This window comes from Danio rerio, chromosome 13 (genome assembly GCF_052040795.2).
Source record: "Danio rerio strain M-AB ecotype USA chromosome 13, GRCz13ab, whole genome shotgun sequence".
NCBI lineage: Eukaryota > Metazoa > Chordata > Actinopteri > Cypriniformes > Danionidae > Danio > Danio rerio.
Genome location: NC_141033.1, coordinates 5,615,001 through 5,641,449, shown reverse-complemented (window position 1 = coordinate 5,641,449; position 26,449 = coordinate 5,615,001). Strand labels below are relative to the sequence as shown.

General features: G+C 37.7%; 2 long non-coding RNA genes across 3 annotated transcripts in view; one reads left to right on the top strand and one right to left on the bottom strand.

Annotated features, from left to right (window-relative positions):
- LOC141377110 (uncharacterized) overlaps positions 1 to 26,449 on the top strand; it is a 155,913-nt gene that overhangs the window by 118,757 nt on the left and 10,707 nt on the right. The window lies entirely within an intron of this gene.
- On the bottom strand, positions 16,734 to 17,909 carry LOC147840976 (uncharacterized). Of its 2 annotated transcripts, none has more exons than XR_015505509.1 (4): positions 17,660 to 17,909; positions 17,534 to 17,571; positions 17,203 to 17,230; positions 16,734 to 16,933 (listed from the first exon to the last, which is right to left on the bottom strand). It is a non-coding gene; the product is annotated as an uncharacterized LOC147840976 (long non-coding RNA). The 2 variants fall into 2 exon arrangements; XR_015505508.1 differs by having other exon boundaries at positions 17,845 to 17,909.

The window sequence follows — 26,449 nt, the reverse complement described above, 5'->3', positions numbered from 1 at the left end:
GCATCTGGATATACTAGACTTGTTATTTAATTGTTATAGTATTTACTGGAGAAAATATTTATATTTATTGTATGTTGTATACATGATAATACAATATTATGATTGTTTTCAATAATATTCAGCAAAAAATAATGTAATAAATGAAAGCTGTTGGAATATGAGTTGTGGTAAAGTATGTATAAGGTGTTATTTTAAGTTCTGTGTTAAAGCTCATAATGCTGCAACTCTAATTATATTTTTTTAAATAAAAAATATATATTAATTATAAGGAAAATTTTTAATTTGAAATTTTTAACTTTGATCCACTGTTGGACATTGTTGCCATATGGCAACATTTCATAAAGTACCTTAAAAAAAAGTATTTTTTCCAAATTTTTTTACAGCACTTCAAGTTAAGCAATTTTAAGAAAAGAAAAACAGTCAAACATTTTTCAAATAACAGTCAAATATAAAACAGTTAAATATTTTAACCCTCGGTAGAGGGTTAATGTGTTCCTCATGTGTTTTATTGTTTTGTTTTCAAAATAAACATGTCTTCCAATTATGGTTCTTGCAACACATTTAAAAAAAAAAAAGTTGGGACAGGAACAATTCAGGGCTAGCAATCAATTGGTTAACTAATGATGTAATCTGAAACAGGTGATGTCAACAGGTGATTGTAATTATGATTTGGTACAAAAGTAGCTTCCAAGAAAGGTCTTGTCCAGGGATGCCCAGACTTGGGCTGCGTCCGAAACCGCCTACTACTCAGTAGGTACTGCATTTGAATTTAAACGTACTACTTAACGTACCGTTAGAAAGGTACGTTCTATACAATATGAATGTGAAAAGTAAGAATGGAATTCGGACGTACTACATCCGCCATTTTGTCATAGTCACGTGACTCATCTGCGTCAGTTGCATCGCTTCTCTTTCATTCATGAATTCTCTCGCGGGGCATCATGGGATAGCGCAGCGTGCATGGCATGCGTACTTCAGAATCTCGCTGGAAGTAGTAAGTCATCCGGGTTCTTCTCGCATACTGATTTTCGAATTCTATAAATTCGGACATACTACTCGGCTCGCATACTGATTTTAGCGTACTGTATAGTATGGAAGTATGCGGTTTCGGACGCAGCCTTGGTCCTGGAGGGCCGGTGTCCTGCAAAGTTTAGTTCCAACCCAATCAGACACACCTGGGTTAGCTAATCAAGCTCTTACTAAGCTTTATAGAAACATCCTTGCAGGTGTGTTGAGGCAAGTTGGAGTTCAAATCTGCAGGACACTGGCCCTCCAGGATCAAGTTTGGACACCCCTGGTCCTTTAGGAGCAGAAATCGACAAAGAATCGCCAGTTTGCCAACAAATATGTGAGAAAATTGAAATGTTTAAAAACAATGCTCTTCAAAGAAAGGAATGAAGACATTTGGATAATTCAACATCAATAGTGCATAACATAATTAAAAGGTTGCTGTGAGGCGAATGTGCTACACACTATACCACCGCAAAAAAAAGTCATAATAGTGTCAAATCAACATCACACTACTAATGCTGTCTTTTAAGCTTTACCTGTACTAAACACAAAGGATTCATATGAGCGTGTTCTGCTGACTAAATGCATGTGCAGGGTCTGAATCTGAAAGCAGTATGTCATCGGCAGACGGCAGGCAAAGAGAAAGCGGAGAAAGGCGAAATGTTTTAAGTTCACACGACATGGACTCTTGGTGGATCATTCATCCTTTTACTCTGGACCACAAGCCTGGGCTCCGATCCAGCCAGATCTCAGCCAAGGTCTTTCCATGGGTCTGTATTACTCCTGAGGGAAAGGTATCTAAGCCTTTTCCCCGCTACACAGTTTCCCCAATGCTTTTCTACATGAGTGGGTGGCCCCCGTGTGCCCTGGCTCCTGGTCTTTCGGTGACGGAGTCCGAGGTGAAATCAAATCCCACAGTCGGAGAGACAGCAGCGAGCGGCGGGAGACCATAGAGCCAAGATTAAAGATCCATCTCATATTTTCCCCTCCATGTGCACTGAATAAGCATTGTAATCCGCGGAATCGAATGCTCCCAATGTACCCCTCAAGGGTCATGATATCTCGCATGTGACATTTAGCTATTTTAAAGCGTTTTCCCAACTCGTATCAAAATACTGTGTGTCGTCTACGCTGAGCGTCTGACAATGACATTACCTCAGATCTGGCGGTTTTCGGTTTGAGCTGTAAGCGGATACTCCTGCATGTGATGTGTAAATTGATATTGATGATCAAAGTAAACAATGTGACCCTTCATATGAGGCTTTGATTTGAAGCTTTTGAAGGGAGTCCAAAGCAATTAATGAAGTTTGGAGTTGAATCCCAGGAGCTTCATTAGAAGACAGCTGCCATTTCTCTCCTTGGGTTTCCTCTCAGATCCATTCAGCACCATAGACAACAGCTTTCAGCTCATGATTTGATGTAAAAACGTAGCAATTGCCAAACTAAAGAGTAAATGCCAAACAATATTTTAGTTTCTTCACGGAACATGACATGATTGTCAGACAAGGATAAATGCCGTTCTTCTTGGGAAAGATTTATGATAACTGATAATCGGACTATAGTCGTTTAAAAGAGGAACAGGTTTGCTGGATATTGATAGCTATTCCCAACTTGGGCCGTTCTCCAAGGAAACAGGAAGTTGCCATTGCGACTGCTGAGTTTGGGGAGGAAATGGGTTATAACTGTTGTGTCTGCTGAGACAAAGACTGCATTTAGGTGAAGTAAAAAAAAAAAATCTAGACAAATAAACATCGTTAAAAGTTATTTTCTGGAAATCTGTATCTCGAACCGTATATACACACATTATGTGCTATGAGTGAAACACTGAGTACGTTTACATGGACACCAATAATATGATTGTAATGATTAAAACCTTCATCCCCAATCAGATTGCCACTATTGTTCATATGCACGGAGCTGCTGAAGTTGGAGGAGGAGCTGTCAATGCGAGCGCACATTGAAGAAGATGCCAGGAGGCGATATGAACGTGGAGCTGCTTATTGCTCTGGTGAACAATAATCATTTCTTCATTGCTAGAGCTGGAGCTGCTACTTGAACCATCCATGCTTGTTCGAGTCACCAGTAACTTTAACAACAAGCCTGCGAACTTCCTCTCTTCCCCTTTTTCTGTGTAATAAGCGGGTGTCAGAAGCTTAAAGTTGTGTACCGCCATCTAACGTCAAGGAGTGATTTTGCATACTCGTCTGCTCGACGCCAGTGAAAATCATTTGGGTTTAAATATGGAAAAACGTCTTGTAAAACGCTGACGATAAACACAAACGAAAAGCGTCCTGGTGTGTACGAGCCTTAAGGTCATAATCGAACTAAACAGAAATCTAATTAAGGAGTTTGCCGATTTTAGTGGCAATATTGAAGTGCAGTACAGACATGTAATCACCTTAATCAAATTATTACCGTCGGGTAGGATTTTTGCTGCATTTTGTGACAGAATATTCTACACACATGGCTGGTTGACACTATTCTCTGCACCAACCGAGTGAGTGAAGGACCATGGACCACATCCCCCCCCCCCCCCCATACTGCGTACGATATTAAAAATTCCATTAAAACAACACTCTTCCAGCAGTTCACTCGGGCAATCTGACGGTCTGCTTAATATCTGTTGATACTGCCGCTAAACAGACATTTAACTGACTATAAGAAACTTTGTAGGTACAACAACAAGCATGTGAACTACCTCTTTTCCTCTACGTCTGTGTAATAAGCGGGTGTCAGAAGCTTAAAGTTGTGTAGCGCCATCTAACTTCAAGGAGTGATTTTGCATACTCGTCTGCCAGAGGCCAGTGAAAATCTTGGGTTTGGAAAATGGAAAAACGTCTTGTAAAACGCTGACGATAAACGCAAACGAAAAGCGTCCTGGTGTGTACGAGCCTATATCTGTTGATACTGCTGCTAAACAGACATTTAACTGACTATAAGAAACTTTGTAGGAACATGTCAACTTACATTAACCCTAACCACAACCTCACAGTCTTCTTATAATCTAATCAGAATTAGTTGCCATGTAGATGTAATGTATTACATGCAATGTAACTTCAACAAACGGACCATCACAATAAAGTGGGACCAAAAAAAATTCATCTGTAATTACATTTATCCCTTAAGTACATTAAAAACTAAGTACTAAGAGGATTTTATACTTCTACTGGAGTAATATTTTATTATGGTATCTATACTTTTAATCAAGTGCCCAATTTGTGTATTGGTCTATCACAGCACAGATCATATATTTCAATAAATCACAGCCTGTGTGATTTGATCATTACTCATAGCCATTTTAAGTTTAAGAAACACACAAGCACAAAATGAGATTTGAGGAAACCAGCGCACAGTCTTTTATGGTGTTTTTGCTCATTTTCCTACAGCTTATGTTTTATAGAATATAGCAGGATAGGGAGCCATACAGCTTTAAGAACAGCATGAGGCAGACAGAATTTAAATTTTTAGGTCTCTACCTGAATCTATGATGCCTAGATGTGCTTTATGCTGTAGGCAGATGCCATCAAAATGAATTAATTCACCCTCCTCTTGACTGCTAAACAACGTTTGCACTTTTTTATCTTGAAGTTTGGTGACGTCTTCTGAAATGTCCCCAACATTATAAAAAAAATAATCATTTTCTATGTTCAAATATTCATGAAATCTGTACACAATTAGAGTACAATGGTTGTTCTTCAGATCAATTTTGAACAACCAGCTACATTGTAAAAAAAGAAAAAAAGAAAATCTGTAAATTAACAGGTTCCATAATGTCTGATTCTCATGTGTTTTCCATTTAATTCCATTTGTGATTTGCATTATGAGAGTTTTATCTCTGCTGTGTCCACTTTTGATGTAGAAAATCAAACTCTACAGTTTTAACAGAGTGACTTTTATACTTTTATACAATAATATGTTTGCATATATTTAAGAAACACGCCAAGTAAACATTCTTTTTTATCTGAAAAACAATGCTAATAAGTAATGGTCAAATTTTGCTTTGACCATGTGCGTTTTGTGCCGGAACGCCTGTCTTTGTTTCTGTCACTTTAACACACTCAATTCCAATTTAGCCAAACTATTTTTCAGCACATTCAGTCAGGAAGGCTTTTAAAGTATGCATGAAAATGCAACCTCTAAAATGAGACATGTATTCAGAGCTCCACATGAGGTGAATATTAATTAGCAAATAATATAAATATTATGAACGTAAACATTAGGTGAGCAGTACAAGATTTGCAGTGAAAAGCAATTTGGCTGTTTGCACCAGACACAACACAACAGAAATTTATATACAGCCATTCAGAAGCATAGAATAGTGCACTCACTGCACTCCAGCAAAATGACAAGATTTACTGATACATATTTAACCTCTTTAACATTATTAAATGTGCATGCTGAATCACTGATATGTGTTGGCTTGCACAGTTCTAAAGTTCATTTTCAAACGTTTTATTTTATTTTCAAGGTGTACCTTAGGTGATTATTGTCATAGTTCTGTTGTTCCGCTGCAAGAAATAGAAGCCATTTCTAAAATATGTTTCAGGTGTTTGACAAAAACTCCCTTTAATATGGAAAATATTTCCTCTATCATGTGCTGTTGCTTTAATTTAGAACACTGTTTAAATTAGCCTTTAGGCTGGTTAGTCAGGCACACTCCTTTTGGTGTTATCAATCTGCGCGTGTTTTGAACCAGGAGTGCAATACCTCGTTCAACCATTAGGTTCAAACTTTCATACTGCACCTTTAAATAACAGAAATAGTACTGGCAGCTTATTATCAAGTTTTTATACCCTATTTTACAAGATCAACCCAGAAAACACATCACTTCAAACTATTAAAAATGTCATATTTTTTAAACTGTTCATTATCAAAAGCTTTTGGAGGATATATCAAGGTCCTATAATGCATTTTAAAAAGCACAAGAAAAAAATGAATTTGCAGATTTTTACAGTGTATAAAGTCTGTTTACACCTCAAAACATATAGATTTGAGGATTGAATTTAAATTTAGCTGCTTTATTTTAGAGCTTTATTGAAGTTGGGTCATTTTTGACCAGAAGAGCAAACAGTGTATACAGAAGGGGTGAAATTTCATTCTCATACACACATTTAAATGTGTGATGTTTAAAAGCTCAATTCTTTAGAGAGTTCTTTTGTTCAGCTGCAAGATATAAAAGCTAAAATATAAATTTCAGGTGTTGGTTAAGACAAATCTATTCCTTCTATTGCATGCCGTTGCATTTATTTAGAACACAGTTTAAATCAGCCTTAAGTCAGCCTTAAGGTTTGATAGTCAGGCATGCTCATGTTGGTGCCGTCAATCTGGCAACCTGTGCTTGCGCATGTTTTGAACCAGAATTGCAATACCTAGTTCAACCACTGGGTGTCAAACTTACATAAATAACAGAAAATGTACTGGCAGCTTATTATCATGCTTTTGTACCATAATTTACAAGACCAACCCAGACAATATATCCCTTTGTCACATTTTTAAAACTAAAAAAAAGCAAATGTCTCATAATTATGTTTTTTTTTTAGTAAAAAACAAACAAATAAACAAACAAACAAAAAACAAACAAACATGAAACACAAACTGTCTATTTACAGATGTTTTTTTACATTGTATAAAGCCATTTTTACACATTAATTAAAATTTAAATTAAAATTTAGTTTAGTGAAGCTGGGTAACTTTTAACCCAAAGCACCATTTGTGTATACACAATTTTAAGACAACAGAAGGGTTATCATTTGCATTCTTATACATACATTTAAATGTGTGATGTTTAAAAGCTCAATTCTTTAGAGAGTGGCATTTGCGTCTGCTCTTCAGAAGTGGCAAGGAAACCCCTCGGTTACACACACTTATGAAAAGCAGCACAGCTTAACCGAGGCCGGCCTCCTGCAGGAGATTTTGTCAGTTTGCCTTTTTCCACCAGCAACAGGATCAGCCGTAAATGCTCTCTTCCCAGGAGTGCGCATGGCTTCTCTTTTACACAGATTCGCACACTCTCTGAAGCTCGCTCGCTCTCCCTCCCTCTCCTTCTTTTTGTGGCTCCTACAAACAGTCCAAGTCCTTTCTCAGCCATTGGTTCCTAACCCAGATCAAATGTTAGGGTTTAAAAAGCTAAAGTCTGATGTGGATGAGCAACTGCCCATAAAACACTTTAATCCCTAATGCTGTAATGTATTTAATTTCACACTCTCTGATGCCGTTGCCCCTTTTTAGGATTACCGAGGGTGGGGGCTGGGTCAGGGTCTGGGACGGCGGGGGCCACTCCAAACCTCCCGATGCAAAAAAGATGAAGATTGAGGACGCCGCTCTTAAAAAACAGTTGAGCTCTTCATAGCGCCGGATCCACAGAATGCGCTATTTGGATGCTTGTATTTAAAAAGAATGCAAGGATATCTGCGTCGTCCTAAACCCCGCTTGAGAAATCCCATTGTACGCGTGTTACTATGGAGCTTCATAAAGTTGAAGACCAATATAGTTGCGCCTTTATTAGATGAGGATCTGCACAGCCGGATGGGATATTGGATGCAATAATTCCCTGCTAGGAGCGCACACATAGCCTCTTTTATATCGCCCTCTAATATCCAATTTACGGGGCGAGAGGACCTGAGCCAACTGAGCCCGCTAAGTTAAAATGCAAAGTCTTCAGCGTGAGATGGAATTAGGGCCAACTTTTTCCTCTCTTCTGTTTGCCAACACTTTTGAGGTTTAAAGAAACATTAAACTTTTCTCCATTTTTTATTTTATTTTATCCAAGTCTCATTCGTATGTGAGATAGATTCAATTGAAAATAGCAACTAACTCGATGAAAACAGCTTTGTGGTTTCGATAAAAGGATTAAAATCATTGTTTGGATTAATCAAGATTTTTTTGGGGGCAAAGTTAGCTTTGTTGCACTTGCCGCTAACGATATCCTTCGGACATGCCAGAATCTTGTTAGTCCAGTTAAGAAAATAGCTTAAACTTAACTTTGTCCTCACACACCTCATCTGTTTAGGCTAAACCTTTAGAAGCATAGTATTCAAGTGCTTTAGTTCCCTAGATCTTTCCTTGGTTCTTCTTTGAGATTTGTTTTCACACACACGGAGTCACTTTTCACTTTGCTGTCTAATTCTCCAGTGGCCCCTGATACAATCACTGCCAGCGGATGTATTTACTCATAACAAGGGCTTAGCTGCAGTCCTGTAAATAAGAATATGTGGTGATTTATACGCTAAGCACCAAGGATTGTGTTGCCCTGCTGGTTTAGGCATTTTACACTTTGATAAACTCACCCGAGGCTCTCTGCCACTTTGGGTACTAAACCCCCAGTGTTGACCCAGCCCCGCTGCCTTTTGCCCTATTAAGCAGGCAAAACCAATCTGATAAGCGCTCATGCCGTTTTTTTGGCTCACAATGTTATTTGTGCTCACCATGTAGTTTCTGCTTGTTGAAGTTGTGTTTTTTGTGCAAAAACACCACTTGAAAAAGTCACCCATGCAAACTTCCTGTGGAATATGAATGCTATACCACATAGCAAAATTTCTCTGGCCCACACAATCAGCTTTTGCTTGGTCCACATGCTGCATTGGATTACAGAACACGATTGGAGCAAGTCTGGCTTTCATACAAGGGCCAAACATGGACCATATCTGGGCCAAGTTAATAACCCATAACTGGGCCAGAACTGGGCCAGATATGTTGGTGTGTCACGACTGCAGTGAATTTAATAAACCAATAAAGCATTCCGCTTTAGGCACGCTATGGCTGTGCTTTTTCTTGAAGCGACCTGTGGTGCGTTTCCCAAAACCATCGTTGGCCAACTAAGGTCGCAAGTTCTGTCGTTGCAAACATAGTCAGTTGATTTGCCTTTTCACAAATCCATCGTTCCAACGAGCATTCGCAAACTGCGTCACAAACTTGTGCACTTGCAACTACACCTCTAGAGCTGTAGTTAGAAACATAGTTCCTGGCTGTGTTCTATTCCCACTTATCCCCCCTATGCTCTTTTCATTTAGAACCTTCTAATATTTAAACTTGGAGGGATCAAACATAAAAAAAGCATTAAGGTCATCTCTCCTAGGTGTAATTTGCTTTCCAAGTATTTTTACAGTTCAGTTTTAGCTATCTTCATGTTTACAATTTTGCTCCCTTCACAGTGTACTTTGAAAACATTGATGTCATTTTGAACACAGCCTCATGACAAAAGCTATAGGTGACCTGTTATTTAAAAGCGGAATTCATGTAACGTCTCCAAAGCTAGTGGTTTGATCGTGATTAATTTGTAAAAGGAGACTTTTCAAAAAATTAAAAAATAAATAAACAAAATCCTACTTAATAATAATAATAATAATAATAATAATAATCATTAATATGTTTATACGATTACTAAAGTAGGATTTTTTTCATTTCCTAATAAATATTAAATATTAAATTTCATTTCTTAATAAATAGCCTCATTATTATTTTATTTATATGATTTATATGAGATTAGAATACGTGTTAGCTTTTGTAAGTGGTTTTATGTTTTAGAATAGAATATGGAATGTTCTTAATAATATTAGTACAGCAAACACAGGCCCTATATGTTTCATTTACATATATTTCAGTTTATAAGGAAACAAGTGCATGTTTTTACTAAAACTAATTTTGGATTTTATTTTAAATGTGTGTGAGTGTAAAACAATATCATTTGCACAAAGAGATTATGCGGTCCTTCTTTAAAGAAGTTGTTACTCCACACCTTTAGAGCATCATTACTGGCGTTTTACGTTATAACCAATGTGGTTCAAATGATGGATCTGCGACAGAGAAACTACATGTTTTGGGAAACACTCGTCACTACATTGTTCTTTTCCCAAATGATGCATCGTACTAGGATAGTTCAGCCACGAGTTACGTCGTTGTTTGGGAAACGCACCCCTGATTGGTAAAATTTTTTCTTTACTCAAAAATTATTTAAATATACTATTAAAAGTGGGTCAAGATAGGTGAAACTTACGTGGCCCACATATAATATTTTTAACATCTGGGCCAATTCTTGAGTGCCGCCTATTCACCTTATGCTTTGCGTATGAACGGGCACAGCCATTTGAATCTTTTAGACTTGAGACTTCCAGTTTCATTCACTTCCATTCATTTTAAGATGTTAAAAACAGCTCATTCTGCTGCTTGATGTTGCAAACTTAATTTCTTATTTTATTATTCTACTTAGTCTGTTTAGTCATGCAAACACTTGTTTGTAGAGCAAGTTGTTTGACCGTTTTTTGCCGTTTAGCATTCCTAGTTATTTCTCACACAGGCGACTGAAAAAAAGCTATAAAACAATCGAAAAAAACGAGCACACTTCCACATTGAAGAATAAGTTCAATAAGACAGTGCCACCTCCGCCAAACACGGGCCATATTTGGCCCAGCTGTATGCCAGTGCCGAATGAATGCCTGCAGTTTATGCCATATCTGGGCCAGAATTCTTTGCTACCTGGGTACAAACACAAAATCTCAAAATGGTTACTGCATTTATTATTGTCTTTCATGAATGAAAAAAGCTAATGACGGTGCGCAAGACAATCCACCATTATATTATTTGAACATTTCTACTTGGCGCCTTCATGGCCAAAGCAATGGAATGAAATACTGAGCAGGTCAATAGTGGATCCATAATGGCCGCGCTGTGTGGCTTTTGCTTTAGAATAATTTAAAAGCTCAGCAATCAATAACTAATCTTGGCTATAGTCAGATGAAATGGAATAAAGTGGTAAATGATGAGGCACACTATCATTAGGTATGCTCGCACCTTCTTTAAGAAAAAATCTCGATCGCTTTTATGTACAGCATCGTCTGTCATTCTGGTGCTCAATTCTGCGGAATAGAATTAAACATGACACAGTTTGTTAAATGAGCTGAAAGTCAGGGCACATAAAATCTGTTCACAATGACTGTGTTTGTTTTTTCCAACAACAACAACAAAGAAAAAAAAATACTAAAAAGATATGTTTACCTGAAATAACAAGTCGGTTTCATTCAGGATTCATTCATTTTCTTTTCAGGCTTAGTCCCTTTATTTTTATTGGGCCAACTGACCCAGCCGAGGCTCAAATCAGCGACCTTCTTGCTGTAGGGCAATCATTCTACCCATTGCACCACTGTGATGCCCGCTTTTAAGAATACTAAATGTATTTTTAACTTTTTGACAGCAGTATAGTTGTATTTTTAAAGACAAAGCAAAACTAAACAAAACATTTATATAATTTGATATACATTTAGATACTTTGGAAATCTGCAAAGCTCTCTGCGAGTACAGAATGCGAGTCAACAGAAGGTAGCTACAATTGTTAAGCTGGAATCGTTTTATATGTACAGTGGCCCCAAAAGTACTGTACACCCACCGCTTGACAGACGCACATTACAATGTTTTTGTATAACCATGTCCATGAGACAGCATTTGCAAATAAACTGGGATTGAACAACACAATCTCACGGCAACTCGTAACTTTTTCATTTAGTGGCTAATTCGTATGAATTTGTACGATCTAAAGGTAAGCTCACACTGTGCGATTATTTTTATAATCCTGAACGATTGTAGCATGTCAGACTGCATGAACATGGCTCCCATGTCACACTGTAAGATCTCAGCTGTCATAAAGTCAAACTGAAGTTGCGCCAAACACAACAATGACAATGAAGACGTGCCACACACGAAAGAAAAACCCTCCGCAGTTTGACGTCATCCACCCGTGACACTTTAACTATCCCGCGTTCTGAAATGATTCCTCACAGCAAATGTAAACAATCTGTAGCGGCAATTTTGTGGCGTGTCTCAATTATAAAACGAGGATGTTTTGACTTTTTCCAGTGGTCATTTGAATTGTCACATGAATCGCGCCATCAAATTCCGAGCTCCTATTGGCACTGCAGCTGTTGTCACACTGCAGGAAAGTGTCTGGAATCTTCTGACACTGCCAGAACTTTATCGGAGGAAAAGTCTGATTGCGATTAGCACTAAGCAGCTGTCAGTGAACATGTCAAACCAACGTTCAAAGATCTCAGATTTTAGTCTGGGATTTCAGGAATCTTTTAGGATTTCCCAAATTTGTCTCAGATGACAGAATCGTGGCTGAAATCTCACAGTGTGAGCAGGACTTAATTTGTACAATTTGCTCATCACCCAGTGACGGTTGGGTTTAGGGGTGGGGTTGTGGCCATGCCTCCTTTTTAAAATCGTACAATGTCGTACGACTGAACTCGTACAAATTAGCCACTAAACTGACAAAACGTAAATTACTTACATTTTCTCGTGAGATCAGGCTGGATTGAAAGATGGATACATGTTGTATTTTATATGCTTTTGGTTTGAATATTAGTAGTAGTCTCTTTAGGCCAAGTCATTTCACTCGGCGGCCATCTTTGAAATGCCTCTCAGGCAGTACGCTCGGGCATTCCGTCTGAATGGGGAAACATCAAATCTTCCAAAACTGTTTGTCAAGCTTATGATTACAATACATGTTTGGAATCACCAATAAAGTTTCATAAGTTTCATTTCTAAATGTTCAAATCAAACAAAATCAGCATTTTTTTCAGGTTCCCTGCAGAAAAATCCAGCTTAAACCAGCCTAGGCTGGTTGGCTGGTTTTAGCTGGTCGACCAGGCTGGTTTTAGAGGGGTTTTGGCCATTTCCAGGCTGGTTTAAGCTGGACATAGCTGGTTTTGGCTGGGCTCCCAGCCTGGCTAGGCTGGTCAAGCTGGTTTTAACTAGTCATCTTCCAGCCTGACCAGCTAAGACCAGACTGGAAATGGCTGGAAACCAGCCTGGAAAAGGCCAAAACCCCTCTAAAACCAGCCTGGTCGACCAGCTAAAACCAGCCAACCAGCCTAGGCTGGTTTAAGCTGGATTTTTCATTAGGGTTATCCAAGCTTATGTGTGTGCGCACTCAAAAAGAACGAGATCACGACACTAACCTCATTTCTGGCCATTCTACACATTATCATCCTCTGAATAATGATCATCTGATTGTGGTGAAGAGGTAATTCACAACTTGATCTCCTCCAGAAATGATAGCGACTCTTTGTTTACATGTTTGTGAGGTGTTTGAGTAGTGGCTGTCATGTGATTTGCATTTGACTGGACGGACTGTACCTCACGTTCATTTCATACAGATTACAAAACCAGAAAACGTTTGTTTTCAAGTGTAGTCGGTCCATTTAAAAGTACAGATTTCAAGCTTTATGTGGATATATTTCTTACTATATTTCTATGAAGCAAGTATTCGCTGAGTTACCAGTGTGTTTGTTGACCACCAATCTGTCGTAAAAACATACATTGTGTGTAAGTGACATGTCATGTGTATTCTATTCACCTTATTCTTTGCTGACGAGTGGGCACAGCCATTTAAATATTTTTGGTTCGAGACTTCCAGTCTCATTCACTTCCATTCATTTTAAGACATTAAAAACTGCTCGTTTCGCCGTTTGATGTTGCAAACCGATATTTCCTTATTATATTATTCTACTTGGTCTATATAGCCATGCAAACATTTTGTTTGTAGAGCAAGTAGTTTAACCGTTTTCTGACGTTTATTTTTCCTAGTCATTTCTCTCATAGGCAACTGAATCGGAAGTTCTAAAACAATCGTGAAAACGGGCGCACTTCAGCATTTTAGAATAAGGTCAATAGTCTTTGGTAGCAGTGTGGACAGCAGTCTTAACTGCAACAAAACGTATGCATTTTGTGTGGTTTATTTATAAACTAATTTCGAGAGGATCAAGTGCTTATGGTTAAACACAGCTGGTACTGCATTAGCTTTGTATATTTGCACCAATCAGATGAACACTGACACACTATAAATTATCAGAGCTTTCTACTCCAGTCATCTTCGTCTTTAAGAATCCCCCTTCCACCCCTACTCCTCCCTTTTTCTGAAAGGGCATCACGGTGGCCCAGTGGGTAGCACTGTCGTCTCACAGCAAGGACGCCGCTGGTTCGGCCCTCTCCAAGCCAGTCAGCGTTTCTGTGCAGAGTTTGCATGTTCTCCCTGTGCTTGTGTGGGTTTTCCCTGGGTTCTCCAGTTTTCTCCAACCGTCCAAAGACATACACCATAAGTCAGTTGACTACTTCAAAATAGTATCCTAGGGCAACTCCTAGTCAGATATATCTCAGCAGTTCACAAGTAGGGGAGTTCTGGAGATCTACCTGAGCTCAAACTCTCCTCTCGCCCTTCAAGCAGGAGGGAGCTCAGGGCTCTCTCCCGAGACAGCATGCCAAATACGCTTTATTATCAATCATCAGCTAACTGCGAACTCTTGACAATCTGACAACCACAAATAATAAAAAAATAGGTCAGTATTTTCTGTTTATCCTTTATTTTAGCATTTAAAACAATCAACAACAAACTGTTCAAATTCTGTTTGTGCCTGCTGAGTATAAAGCGCACGACTTTCGCTGTGCAACATTTGAGACAAGCAACTAAGTTTGGCTGCCTGTATTTATGAGCACAGGCCCATCTGTAAATGTTTCTGGAGCTTTAGTGTGTAGTATTTAGTGGACACGCTCACAGCTGCTTTGAAACAGACCACTGCTTTGTGCAGTCACCCTGTGCCCTCTATGACCTCTACCTGCACTCCGAGCAAACAGAGAGTCGAAGAAGAGAAAGGATGAGAGAAAAAGAGAGAGTGAGGGAGAGGAGGGCTCTGGTGGAGCTCTGTTAATTCTTCCATATCTAAGCCTCTTTGCTGAGGCTCTCTTTGTCTTCAAAGTCCGAGTCATTAAGGACTAATCCTATCACTCCACCTAATCTGAAGTCGTGGAGTCAGAGTCCAGCTTTCCCTAAAATGGCCTTTGTGGAGCAAAATTGACACGGTTAAGTTTTAGTCAAGAGCATCCAAAAGTGCCCCCTCTTCTTTCTTTTACAACCCTGTTCCTTCATTCTCAATCCTCCACAAAAATGTAATGGAGTGCTGTTAATGAATCATCCACTCTGCTCCTTCATTCAGGCCCGCTCAAGGCGCCACAAAAATAAAGCGCTGCTCACTTTAGGAAAATAAATGCTAAAATAAAGGTCTCGGCTTTCGGTGAAAATAAAAAATAAACTGGTGTGATAATTATTGTTATTATTATGCTTTTTAAGGGCACCTATCATCTTTTGGAAGCTGTTTGGACAGAGATGTGTGTAGGAATAGTCTGTAAAGTCATATTAGAGTGGTATAAACGCATCGAATCTTTTGTTTTCCCTAAAATTAACCCAAAACATAGAGTCTGGCTGCAGATTTGCACTTGCACCTTCAGGCTTGCACGCTCGGACTTGCACGCTCAGGCAACCGCGCTTCCTCTGCAAGTGACGTCATTTACAATGGCCACCTGTGGCCGCTTGCATTAAAGTCCTTCAGTAATTTAACTTAAGGGTGTCCTTGAGGCAGAAAAAAATCTGAGGTAACGGATTTCATTAAGATCGTTGCACAAACTTCTTATCTGTCGCCCTAAGTGCCGTTTTTTTCTAAGCATTTCGCAACCGTAGCATTCTAAGCTCTTTGATTGTATTTTCTGGCAACATACGACGACGGACGCCGAAGTTGTTATAGTTACCTAAACAGATCGTAATGAACCACGAATGCTTTCCTTACAACAGCTTTGCAGTAATGTTACACATCATCTGTGCCGCTTTCCGTTTAGCGAGTCGAGACGTTCCCTTAAGCCTGGTTTATACTTCTGCGTCAAGTGACCGGCGCAACTCACGGTGCAGGCATCGCGCACAGCTGTGCATTTATACTTCTGCGCGCTGTCTCTGTTGGTCTGCATTAACACTTCCGAAACGCTAGTGGGCAGTGAGGTGTAAATGTTCCTCTGTGTCGAGTTTCTTCGCTTCTTTTTGCTATTCTGAACACTTCCTGGATGTACAAGTGACTCAAACTCGCTCATTTTGAGGCAGGAACCGGCAGACGTGCAACAACTTTAACCATGAGGTAAACAAAGAACAAAACTTTCCATCCGGAGCTTCACGGGACTCCACACTTGTAAACAATCGCTCGCGCCATTCGCGCAGGCTTTCGGTCCCGCCCAGACTCGTCGGCGCTAGCAAGCTGACCAATCACAGAGCTTGCGCTACGCGTTGTTGCGACGTGTAGTTACAATTTTTGAGAGGTGCACGTCAGTGACGGCGATGGCCATGGCGAAGGGCTATGCGTCAGCGCCGTAGCCTACGCCGGTGTTTGACGCAGAAGTATAAATCAGCCTTTATTCGGAGGACATATGAAACTGGGCTGGGATCATGTAGAGACTGCACTGAATCTGTGATTTCATATGGTTGCACTACTGCGCAGAAGTGCTAACTTATCAACACATATTTATTAGTTTATGTATTAAATTATGGGGTTTTTTTGTTCAGGACTTCATGCAAACGAGCCCTGCACTCTCCGGCCACGTCACTTGCATCGACATCTGCATTCTTGTTTGCAATCATCCTGGAACTTGCTTGGTTTAGGACTTGTGGAGCAGCACATTGATGGATTTGCTCTGCAGTGTTTGCTTTCAGCAGTGAAATCTAAACCACGTTGAACTGAACTCAACTGAACTTCAACTCTGAAAACTCGACTGACACAGTTTCAATTTACTAGAACTTCTATGTTAAGGTGCTTTAACACAATCTTCATTGTAAAAACGCTATAAAAATAAACACGAATTAAATTAAATTGAATCTATGATTTTTACTTTCATTCGCGACTCCCCCCCAATCTCTTTGTCTAATATTTACTACTACTGGAGGTACTGGTGGAACTTCTGGAAGAAGAAAAAGAGTTTGTACAAGAAACTGCTCACAACAAATCTGTAAAAAACCTGACATTTAAAAATCTAATAAAAATGAGGAAGGCATCAACATTACCTTTAATAATCAAGCAAGGGTTGATTGGTAGCATCAGTGTTTCAACATCAATGGCTGTGGCTGCAAAAAAATATGAATATAATAAGATTAGAATAAGACTCAACCTAACACACGCACACACATACTCTCTCTCTCTCTCTCTCTCTCCCTCTCTCTCTCTCTCTCTCTCTCTATATATATATATATATATATATATATATATATATATATATATATATATATATATATATATATATATACATACATACATACATATATATATATATATATAGGTTTAGATTGTGATAATGAATTTAGGTTATATTTGTGTGCTCAGAATTTACACTCACCTCACACTTCAGCTATTATCAGGTACACCTGAACACCAAAAAATAAAATCTACAGTTAGTGACAATATACAATTAGTTCTCATTAGTAAATGTTAGCACTGCATTAACACCAGTGAGAAATATACAATATGTACTGTGTTAGTGTTAGTTTAAAAGAATACAACTGAATTGTATTATAAGCCTCATTTAATAAAACAGTTAAGACTTGTTTCATAATGAGTTTATTTAACTAACTTAACGTTAACGTTACAGTGAACAAAATTAACGTAACTTACATGATGGTGACTAACTGTTAACCGTAACGTTAACTTAAGTGAAGGCCAGAGCTTACCTTAACTTTAGTCATTTCACCTTTACTTCAGTCTTGTACTGAAACAGAAAATGCAGTTAACAAGAAGTTAATTAAAGAAAATTCCCTTTCTTTTTTCAGGAACTAACGTTAACGTTATGCTAATACCTCAGAAAACACTACAATCACCATCTGGCGTCGTTAATTTCTTGTTTTAAAAAAAGGCGCGCTTAAACCCTGTACGTGCGAGTACAACTGAAGTACTCGGTAAATTCCTGCTAAATGACATGCACTATACAGAAATACACATACAACAATCATTTAACGGACAAAAGTCATATTTTAACACTTACCGAGGATGAATCCGTTGGGTGAAGAGACGACGCGTTGTCTGTGGTGATGGCGCTTGTTTGCGGTTGAGTCGAGTCAGTTCTGTTAAATGAATCGGCTCCTTTAAGTGAACAGTAAAGAGTTGAATTCGGCTCCTTTAAGTGAACAGTAAAAAGTCGAATTCGCCTGAAAACGTTTCCGTTTTGTATAATATTGTAAGACGCAAACATATAATTCATTAATATTTCATCATATTGCTTGGTTCGTGTACTGCTTGTACACGAATTGCTTGTTGATGACTATGAGCTCATGAACACGTCTGATAAAATATCTGAATCTGATTCAATGTCACACGAGTCCTGAACCGAAGCAGTGCAAAAGTAATATATTGATTGAAATATAAAGTCAATTATTTTCTTCGCCATTCAAAATATTACATATATCTGATTTCAACAATAAGAATAAAGTTCGTTTGGAGTGTATTAATTGAGAATTATTATTTTTTCCTCCCAGGATTCATTTTGCACCAAGCTGCATCAAGCTGTAATGGTGGATGAGAAGGCACATAATATTATAAATATTGCTTGTAATATGTAATGAAATAAAGTTTTAACACTTTTTCATGCGAGAATGTAGTTCTTCAAAACTCAAATCTGTGGATTGTTAGTAAAGATTGTGTGTAATTTTAAGTGTGTTTTGCCGGTAGCGGAGATCTATGACCTCCAGGCGGTAACGGCGCTCATTACTCATGTATCCGCCGAGAGGCGCCTGTCTTCAGGCTAGACATTGGGACAATTGCCCCGTCTTCGATGGCTCTATATGCGTCCGAAAATGATGTTTTAACTGTTTTTCATGCTAGAATGTATATAAATATAGAAATATATAAATAAATTTTATATATATATATATATATATATATATATATATATATATATATATATATATATATATATATATATTTTTTTTTTTTAATTCTAAATTAAAGATTAGTTTACTTTCAGCAGTGAAATCTAAACCACGTTGAACTGAACTCAACTGAACTTCAACTCTGAAAACTCGACTGACACAGTTTCAATTTACTAGAACTTCTATGTTAAAGGTGCTTTAACACAATCTTCATTGTAAAAACGCTATAGAAATAAACATGAATTAAATTAAATTGAATCTATGATTTTTAATTTCTTTCGCGACTCCTCCCCAATCTTCTCTTTAGTTCGCTAAATGTATTTCAAGAGTTCCCACTTAGATATGCTTAGCATTTATGGCAAGTTTGGCATGCTGTCCCAAGAGAGAACCCTGAGCTCGGAGATATTTGAACCCAGGGCTCCCGCCCGGTCAATAAGGATATCAAGAAATCCCAGATCAAGTAGGTTTCAAGAGATCCCCCTTGGTAAAGGGAGGAAAAGGAGGAGATAGCGTGGAAGGGGATTTTTCCCAAACAAATATAGAGCAGTAGGGAGAAAATGATCCATTTATTGTTACCTAGGATCACTCTGATTGGATTATTACCAACCCAGGCTCATTCTGGAAATGTAGCCCCGCGGACGTTTCAGGAGACTGTGATTTACGTGGCAATTGTTCAGTCAGTCAGTCGGACGGACGGTTGCTCTACAGCGGCCTCCGGCGGCTTTTCACGCAAGAACAGCACGGGCGCAAACGGCGCGTGCTCCCGAGAGGCACAGTGGCCTCTCGCGGATTTGCGAAAACAAAAACTGCTCGAACACGTACCTCCCGGGACGTATTTCGCGGTCTCCAGAAACGTCTGCGGGGCTACGTTTCCAAAATGAGCCTGGGTTGATTATTACTGATTACAGATGAGCGGCTAGTCGTGCTCAGCCATATCACATGCTCCACTCGAAATTAGTTTATGAAACTTCACTTAAAAATGATTTTTGCAGCAACAAAAATGACTTAATTCCTAATTGGTTACAAAGATAATATATTGCAAAGTAGAGCTTTATAAGCGTAAAAAACGCTTTTTTATCGAAATATTAAAATCTTTCAAAGACCTTATATGCAGATCACACACATCATGTTAAACCCATCATAACCGTCCTGTGAACATGGCTCATTCATCTAAATGTCTCCTGGCAGTGCATCTAACACCACCACTCATGTTTTCCAAACGTCTTTTATACTCCTCTTCTTTTTGAAGAACCAAAAAATAGTTTTGGCTTGAACACATTAGAGCCTTTATTTGATTAAAACCACCAGACGCTAAGCTGGACACTTTCCTCCATAATTGACAGTTGATCAATAATATGACTCGAACTTCCCATCCCGTTCCAAACTCAAATATGCGGTTACATCCTTGTGTTTTTTGAGTGTGCTTTATAGCAACATGACATCTGCCAGCGTGGATTTTCCCTCCGCTCCGTCTGAGGACAGCTGCTCCTAAACACTGGTAAGGCCGAGTTGTCTGGCACATGAAACCGTTAAGAGAGCATTGCTCAAATAGCTCAAACCATTTGATTGTGGAGAGCACTGGAGGGAAGAAGTGTTTACAAAGTGTCTTTCTGGGGCTTGTTAGTCGGCCGTTGTGGAGAGAGCTGGTCTGCTCTGGTGAACTGGAGTGCTTTTGGCAGTTGCCCTGCACCCTGCTCCGCTAAACGGGGCTTAATTAGGCTCAGACAAAACTTTGTAAACATGTTAAGGTAGAAAGCTTGTGTGTTCCTTATCAGGGGCTGAAACGGGAAATGAAAGATACTGAGGAAACCCATGAACTAACTGATATACTGTTGCTTTGTCTTCTGCTTGTGAAAGCCAAGTTTTTTTTTTTAGATATGTCCTGACAGGAATCCTGTCAAGAATATGCCTGAGTCATATTTCATGCTAGAATCAATCAAAAGGAGAAAGAAAAGGTCTATTTTAAGGACCATTCATAATGTTTTGCTTTGATTACCCTGACTGTTAAGTGTTTACACAGCACAACACTCCTCATCTCACTCCTCAGGCCTTCTTTCTCATGTAAAGCTGTAGCTAAAAATATTTGAGAAACAAAAGATGATTTACAATTTCGTGCAGACAGAAAAAAAATGTTTTTTTTGGTGTGAAGATATTACAGTGATGCCACTGATGTTTATTAAAACTGGGAAATTTGTACATTCTATTCTTACTTTGTAAATGTAATGAGTGTAATCAAAAACGATATATATATATATATATATATATATATATATATATATATATATATATATATATATATATATATATATATATATATATATATATATATATATACAGTTGAAGTAAGAATTATTAGCCCCCCTGAATTATTAACGCCCCTGTTTATTTTTTCCCCTAATTTCTGTTTAATGGAGGGAAGATTGTTTCAGCACATTTCTAAGCATAATAGTTTTAAAAACTTATTCGTAATAACTGATTTATTTTATCTTTGCCATGAAAAACAGTAAATAATATTTTACTTGATATTTTTCAAGACACTTCTATACAGCTTAAAGTGACATTTAAAGGCTTAACTAGGCAGGTTGGGGTAATTAGGCAAGTTATTCTATAGCAATGGTTTGTTTTGTAGACTACTGAAAAAAATAGCTTATAGGGGCTAATAATTGTGTCCCAAAATGTTTTTAAAAAAATAAAAACTGCTATTATTTTAGCCGAAATAAAACAAATAAGACTTTTTCCAGAAGAAAAAATATTATCAGACATACTGTGAAATTTTTCTTGCTCTTATAAACATAATTTGGGAAATATTTAAAAGAGATCAAATTTATCAAAAGGGGGCTAATAATTCTGACATCAACTGTATGTATGTATATATATATATATATATATATATATATATATATATATATATATATATATATATATATATATATATATATATATATATATTATAGGTGGGCATTTTAATCTAGATTACTCTCACTATATTCTTGGAATTAATCTAGATTAAAATGGCTCATTTGAATTCTGCCGAAGGCATTCAGAATATAATGACAGTCTTTGATAACGGGTTTCTCAAGCCAGGTGGCGCATTAGACCAGGGGCTCATATTCAGTTTACGAAATGCATCACAAACTGCTTGGGAAACTGTTCTAGTATGATTACTGGTGATGAAAATAAATTATGCTCAATAAGATGTACTTGTGTTTACTAACTGTTTATTAACTTAAACATGAATGTTGAACTGTAGGATCACCTTAGTCTTACTGAAGTCATAACTGAACTAAACAGAAATGGAATTAAGACATGTGGAGTGTGCAGATATTAGTGGTGTTATTGAAGTAAACACAGCGATCAAACTATTACCGTCATGTAGGACTTTTCGCCATATTTTCCGACAATATCCACACACGCGGCTGTCAGTAAAGGACCGCACACACACACACACATCGCGAAATGCAGAAGTTTTTTTCTTTCCATTCGGTTTGCGTTATTAAATTCTATAACACTCTCACCAGTCCTTACTCCTTATTTGCGTCTAATACCCCAGTTTGTTATGGGGGCATGAATGAAATATTCTAGGTTAAAGTGAAACTGCCGAACTGCAGTTAAAGTCACCCAAAATTACAGGAAACTCTAACATGAAAGCACTTCACGTAAACACCTTAATTATATTATTGTCTATTAAGGCAAATAACTAGACTACAGATGTCCATGTAAGCGTAGTCAGTATTGTCTTCAAAGTAAGTGAAAGATTCAGAAGGGCATCCTGCTGATTTGATTCAGAGGGGCACTTTTTTTGTCAGACAGCTCACCGGTCAGGTATACATCCGCGCTAAAAGATTAAGGTGGAAGTCATCATAGCTTGCGCAGAATAGACCCAGCTCCCAACCCAACTTTGAGAATAGATCAAGGGCGATATATATATATATATATATATATATATATATATATATATATATACACAGTTGGAGTCAGAATTTTTCTCTGACTTCAGAATTTTTTTTCATTTTAAAGACAAAATTATTAGCTCCCTCAAGCTATGTATTTTTTCAATAGTCTACAGAACTAACCATCATTATTGAGTAAATATATATATATATATATATATATATATATATATATATATATATATATATATATATATATACAAACACTCTATTTATCATCATTTTTAAAATTATAGTTTATTGTCAAAGTATAGTTTATCTCATGATTGCGCACTTAAACTCATCTTCTGTGATAAAGCCTGTCTGTCTTCCTGCTTTTATCGTCACTGGAGAACAAATGAAAACCATGTGTTGTTCAAGGGTAATTACGGTGCTGTAAAGTGACAGAACAACAAGAGTGTAGTTTTACTGTGCCGTAAATGCAGGTCCAAGTCTTTATCAAGGGATCTTATGTTGCAGGGATGCTGGTCTGAGAACTGCGATCCTGCAGAAACCCGCAGCAGGCATTACACCAACACCCAGGGGTCAGGGGTCAGTCTTTAAAATGTTTATGCTCCGTCCTGTGATTTTTGAACTCCCCCCAGTATTTTGGTTGGAGCCCCAAATTTCGAAATGACTTCAAATGTGTATTTTCGTTGTCCTAGTCTGGAGCTCGGAGAGATTGCCGGGGTGTGTTTATGAACACTGTCTCCGATGGTAAAAATCAACGCCACAGTCAGACGCCGGCTACACCACATTAACTGCAGTGAAATATAGGAGAGCATAATGAGCTTATAGTTGATTTTACATCATTATAAAATCAGGGTTATGATTATTAACTAAACCCATCAAAAATTTGGTGGCAGAAAAAAATAGATACAGTTGGAGACAATTATTAGCCGTTGTGTGATTTATTTTGTTTTTGTTTTTTTAAATATTTCACATGTACAGCTGATTTTTTCAATACATTTTTAAACATAGTATTATTACTTTATTTTCTCATTTTAATTAACTTATTTATATTGCCTTTGCCATGGTGACAGTGCATAATATTTTACTAATTATTTTGCAAGAACAGCTAGTATTCAGTTTAAAGTGCAATTTGAAGACTTCATTCATTCACTTTTCTTTGGCTTAGTCCCTTTGTTTATGAGGGGTCGCCACAGTGGAATGAACCGCCAACTTATCCAGCACATGTTCTACATAGCCCTACCAGCTGCAACCCTGTATTGGAAAACATTCATACACACTGATACACTGCGGCCAATTTAGCTTACCCAATTCACCTCTAGCGCATGTCTTTGGACTGTAGGGGAAACGGGAGCACCCGGAGGAAACCCACACCAACACGGAGAGAACAAGCAAACTCTACATAGAAATGCCAACTGACCCAGCCGGAACTCGAACCAGCAACCATCTTGCTGTGAGGCAACAGTGTTAACCCCTGAGCTGCTGTGTCGCCCCAATTTAAAAACTAAACCCTGTTAGTTAGGTAATCTAGGCATGTCATTGGACAAAAGTGGTTTGTTCTGTAGCCAATTATTAAGGGGCAAATATTATTGATCTTAAAATGACATTTTTTTATCTGGTCAAATTAAAAATACTTTAATTCAACTAAACTAAACGAAATAAGACTTTCATTTAAAAATATAATGGCAATCAATGTGAAAAGACCATGAAGGACTGAGTAGAGTCTAAAGTAGATGCAATCAAATAATTCTTGATTTAAATATGCAGAGTAGGATTTTGGGAATTGTCTTTATTTGAGAATTTTTACATTTTAATCAGCGAACATATTAAAACAAAGCTAAAAAATAAAACTATAAAAAATGCTGGGACCTCATAATCCAATATTGGGTAAAATGTGGGCAAACTGTTGAGTTACAACAAGGGTGCTGCTATTATTTATTTAACTGCTATTAAAATAATATGAATCATCTTTTCATTCAATTTATGAAGTCTTGGGCCTGTAGCCAAGGTGAGTTCAGGTGGTTCCAAAGAAACAAAATATTATTATTGTGTTTAAATTTTTCTTATTATTCAAATTGCCAAATTCTGACTGAGGAAAGTGAAATGTACTGGCCAGTTTGTTATTTGCATAATAAAAAACTGTATGATATTGTTTATTTATTTATTTATTTTTTTAAATGTCTACTTTTACAATTTGACACATGCAAACCACAACAGAAATGCTCTAACCAACAGGGGCATTTCATATACAGTATAGATACATAATAAATAATCTACTATAAATTAAAAGAATTAACGTATGCACTGTTTTTTGTGTTTTACAAGCTTTATAGATGTAACATAAATTCCGTTTTTAAATAATAGGTCACCTATACCTTTCGTCATGAGCCATGGCTGTGTTCAAAATGACATCAATTTTTTCAAAGTGCACTGCGAAGGGAGCACAACTGTAAACATGAAGACTGCTAAAATTGAACTGTAAAAATACTTTGAAAGCAGTATATACCTAAGAGAGATGACCTTAATGCTTTTTTATTTTTTTATAATTCCAAGTTTAAATGTAAGAAGGTTCTAAACGAATAGGGCATAGGGGGGATAAGTTTGAATAGAACACAGCCAGGAACTATGTTTCTAACTACAGCTCCAGAGGTGTAGTTGCAAGTGCACAAGTTTGCGGTGCAGTTTGCGAATGTTTATTGGAACAATGGATTTGGGAAACAGCAAATCAACGAACTATGTTTGTAACGACAGAACTTGCGACCTTAGTTGGCCAACGATGGTTTTGGGAAACGCACCCCTGGACAATACTTTTTTTTTTTTTGGTTTTGAGCACACAGCGTCCAATTCTTCCAAAAAATACCTGAACCCCTGATACATCTTACTACAGTACACATATCCAGTGTGTTGGTCCATCCCAGATACCTCCGAGCCCAGAGAAGCCAATGGCTCTTCTTGACACTGTTAACATAGGGCTTCCTTTTGGGATAGTACAATTTTAACTGGCACATATAACTACGTATTGTGATACTTGACAAAGGTTTGCCAAAGTATTACTACGCCCATGGTACTGCTTATAAATTTTTTTTTATACTAATTAGCAGCTTATTAGTAGTTTGTAAAGTAGCTATTTAGCTATTGAGTAGGATTAGTGGTGTAAAATTAAATTAAACTTTATAAGTGCTAATAAACAGTTAATTTCTTAATAATAAGCAGGTATGTTAAAAAAGATTTTTGCTGCTTGTTCAAGATACTTGAAATGAGCCAAAACCACACAATTCTTGAATTTTTTTTTTAGGACAACTCAATTGTTTTATGTACAATCAACATAAATTTGCTAAAAACAATGACTTTAACTTAATTAGTTTGTGATTTTTACAGTGTAATTTCCAATAATAAACGATACAAATTGTTACCTAAACTAAAGTGTCACCCACAGCGCATATTTTTTACTAATAAAGCAAAACATCCCCTATATGTCCACAGAGTCACAGATGACGGCGTAACAGCCTTCTTGTAAAGCTACACAATCACTATAGGGGTGTAAAACTCTGACAGCTTGTTATCTTACAGTGACAGAAGCCGAATCAGCGCGGCTTACCGACCCAATGTAAATCAGCGGCGTAAAATAAGCAGTGGCTAAATCAGCCAGAGACAGAGAGGCTCTTTGTTGCAGCACGCAGATTAATATCTTAAGCGTGTACCATTGTTCAGAGTTATGTCACCAGTGGCCGTAATGATATCTTAAATTAATGAAGTGATGAAAGCGGCGAGGGAGAGGCCTGTGATTTACAGGATTGCTTTTAGCTGATGCGCACCGCCATCA